Genomic DNA, 4,095 nt, shown 5'->3' with positions numbered 1-4,095 from the left:
GAGATGGGGGGGGGGGGGATCTGGAGGTGGTAAAAAGAGGATAGAGTTGTGGTATAAAGAGTATGGCAAGGGCAAACATAATTTATAGCAGCTCTTGTAATATTTGAGTCTCTTTACGCATGAACAATCCGCGGGATGCCAAATGCATGGTATTCTTTCTTTTCGCACTTAAAAGTCTATTTTAGAAGCATCTTTGTCTTGGTTCGTTCTTAGAAAGCTTAGAAATCTGTGTTCGACACTTGAGTTTGGACAATGGGGTGGCAGGGCTCTCTGGTAGAGCAGTGGCAGCACTGAACAGGCTATCCTGGATAAAGAATATGACATAATCATTATTATCATTATTGTTACTATCATGAATTGTAATCTTTGTCACGTTTTGTTGTGGTTATATATATTTTTTTCTTATTCTGCTTTTCTTTTTGGACTCGCGGAGTATGCACGGACAAAACTAATCAGAGATGGCGCTATTTACAGAATTTCATGGCATGATTATCATCATAGGTTGCACAGTCGATGGGAACGGAAAAGTAAGTCCGAAGTACATTGGATGATTGTGGTATCAAACATCATCTGTTATGATTATTGTTTGACCTGAGTAAGAGGAAACCTGCATGCTAAGTGAATTTGTATATGATTGCAAACGCCTAGCATATAATTCAAATTATTTACCTATCAATATTCTGCTCTACACTTCTCAGAATGGAGTATGCAGAAATACATTCGTGTCCATCCTGACGGTGACCGGAAGATTTCTAACCTTGAACTAATAAAGCATCCCCCCTACCATTAAAAACAAAAACAAAAAACCTCACACACGCATACTTTTTTGTCTCATTAAAGAACCAGGCATTTTATGTCAAATCGTGCCCAATTCCCTGAAATTCAATACCGAGTATCATTTCGATATGCAGTCATAATGGCAGTAATAAATGGGAGGGAACCTTTGGGATCCGTTCACGTCGTTTAAAAAAAAATTAACGTCTTAAAAAAAATGAATATATATATATATATATGTAATATATACTAAGGAACTGGCATGGTGATGTCTAAATATTACAGGCAGAACTGCACGTTAATGTTGACTTTTACAAAAATGAATGTTCATCAAGTAAAAAGAAAAGGAGAAGAAACTCAAAAATGCGTTTTCAGATCAGTCATACTTCAAAAGTGAATCAACTTTATACAGTTCCACTCATCTTCATGAAAACAGTGGTTACGGTCAGGAATAGGACCACGGACGATCAACTGCGATATTATGTCTCTGGTTCGAGTTCCCCGGGTGTAACGCAGCGGTTGTGACCCGAGGAGGCACGGCACTTCTCCTTCGGAGAGAATAGACGTGAAGCCGTCTTTTCAGCGGTTGGTTGCTCACTCAATGCTTCCTCAGCCGTCACTTAAAATCAAATCAAATCAAATCAAATCAAAATCAATCCCAATCCAGAATAAGATGAGGTGATACGTAGTTACGTCAAGGGCACACATTTAATTTGTGTATAGATAATATAAAGTATAAAGCAGCTTGACAAGGGTAAAACGATTTTGTCTCAACTCATTCGCTTTCATCTCATTAAAAATAAAATGCAATTTAAGAAGAGTAGACTTTGCAGCCATAACAACAAGCTATATTCCAGCTATTCAGAATTCGGGGCCTACATCACCCTTCGACATGGTAATTGCAAGTTATTGAAAATGCAAGAATGATTTTATTTTTTAAATAAAAAGATTGCTTTCTAATAAAAAATCTGCTTCTTGAAGATTTGATCGTATGACTTTCTTGTTAAACAGCACGTTCATAGTTTTAACGCTTGTTCTCAACCAATTTGAAATGTGATTGTATTCAGCTAAAACTACGCTTTTGGTATTACGAGTTTGGTATACCACAAGGTGAATATCTACATTTATGATTTGTTCCAAATCTGCGTTATTGTATTCAATTTATGTCATGTTGCATGTGGCAAGTTGGAACTAAATGTAACTTCAACATAGATTATGTCTCTTTTACAATATCGCATCATTGTTTAAAAAAAATAGTGTGAAATAACGTATTTCCCCATGTTTCTCATACACATCTTCACACGAACTTAAACACACGTATACGCACACGTAACCCTACACACACACACATTTAAACTTTTTAAAGAACCAAAAAAAATGTATGTAATTTTCTTCAATTATAATAAAAGTTCTTATATCCCTTCATAGATAGTGATACAACAATAGCAACAAAAGAAACACAAACTACTGCGACTTTATATTGTGCATGTGACTGTGTTTATATGTCAATCAAAGTTAAGGTGTCTAAGTGAATGAAAGCCAGTTTTGCTAGAATTTTACAGGTAATCAATGACATCGAAGGAACATAAAAAACATTGCAACAGACTGGAAAAAGCAAAAGTATGACCGTTGGGTAAATATAATCGTTTGTCTCGCGAAGAAATCGTTAGTAAGACGTACGACGTTTCAATCGCTACTACTGAGCTTCGTCGGGTACAATAAGGCACGGTGGTATTGTACGTCTTACCTACGTCGTACGTGTTACCTCTGAAAATGTGTGAAACGTTGAAAATTACATGACTTTTTTCATGTCCCAGTATGAAGCTTCTAGCATTTTGTGAGACTATTTTACTCTTATATTCATTTCAGTCAACTTGTCCTATATCACATGACCCCGGGCTTTGGACGACAAACACAAGTTGTACTCGACAAGGGACCAGTTAAGACCCAAGTAAATCTCTCTTATATTGCTTTCATTATTACACACGTTACGGAAACGTCCACTCCGAACGCGCGAAAATACACGCCATCACGTTTTCCCCCGAATAAGTTCACCTAAATATATATCAGGTACTTCCTATTCGGCTTGTCGCTCCTTTCATCGGCCATTACACGGCGTCTCAATTAGATCAACGGCGGGATTATAACACCAATAGTATGACGAATGCACGCAGCCAGAAGAAAAAAAAATGCTGATGTACGGTTCCTACAATTCACATAAATTTCGATATTATTACCACTTTTTTTTTGCATCGTCATGATTACAAAGAGAAATGTGAATCCAGATGAAATGATTTTTTTTATCATGTTTGAAGATAGATTATTGCACGAGTATAAGTCGCCTTGTCACGTCCGATCAATATGTATATTTGTAAATTCACGCGGATGATGTTCTTGTCGTTTAATAACTCATCGTTATTCCAAAGAAATTGAAACGAATCTTATGTTTGCCGCAATCCAGGATTGATATTCCAACTCCTATTCTTTCCAGGGCCCTAGTTTGCTGAATTTGAGCTGCATAGTTTTGACAACTTGGTCTGATTGCTTTTTATATATTTTTCTGTTGTCTTTTTTTTATTTTACTATGTCATCACTCATTCTACCTATCGATATCTCTACATGCGTTGGTCTGTTTTCTCTCCTCCACCCCCCCCCCCTCCATGATTTCTCGAAAAAAATGGTTTTCTGTGGCTTCTCAAAGCCTTATACTAATTTCTTACATAATAATATGAAAACATCGTACCGTAAAACCAGACATTTTTGCGTGTATTTTGATTTCGCGAATTTCGCAAGAGCCAGTATTCGTGAAAATAAAATGCACGCTAAAGTTCTTGTTTACACTACATGTATTGAATGTCATGGTGGCAATTCGCGAAATTTTCATGCCGCGAAAAAGGCTGTCAGCTCCAACTCGCGAAATTTCATGCCGCGAAAATCCCTTGCTCTACAATATCCGAAGAGTATCAGTACTAGTAAAATATAAATCACAGATCAATACTAAATTTCGTTTCGAAATTCTTTTCGATTCAATTCAATTCAATCTATTCTTCCTATTTATCACAAAGCGTTTGAATAATGAACACAAATTATCGTACCTTGTCGATTGTAAACTGCTTGGGTTGTATAGATATTAGAGAAACACGGCAGGACCTTTGTACATAAAATCAAGTTTGTGTAAAGGTAAGCCCCGAATAATCGGTGGTTATGAAACAGGGAAGGCGGATTGAAAAAAAAAAAGTTAAAAAAAGAAAAGCAAAGATTTAAAAACAAGAGAGGAGTAACTAAAAAAAATAGATGCAGGTTGAAATCATGCTGCAGTGA

Source organism: Diadema antillarum, unplaced genomic scaffold, assembly GCF_040938485.1.
Source record: "Diadema antillarum isolate AM-2024a unplaced genomic scaffold, OU_Dant_1.0 scf00000200, whole genome shotgun sequence".
Lineage (NCBI taxonomy): Eukaryota > Metazoa > Echinodermata > Echinoidea > Diadematoida > Diadematidae > Diadema > Diadema antillarum.
This window is presented reverse-complemented; position numbering follows the sequence as displayed.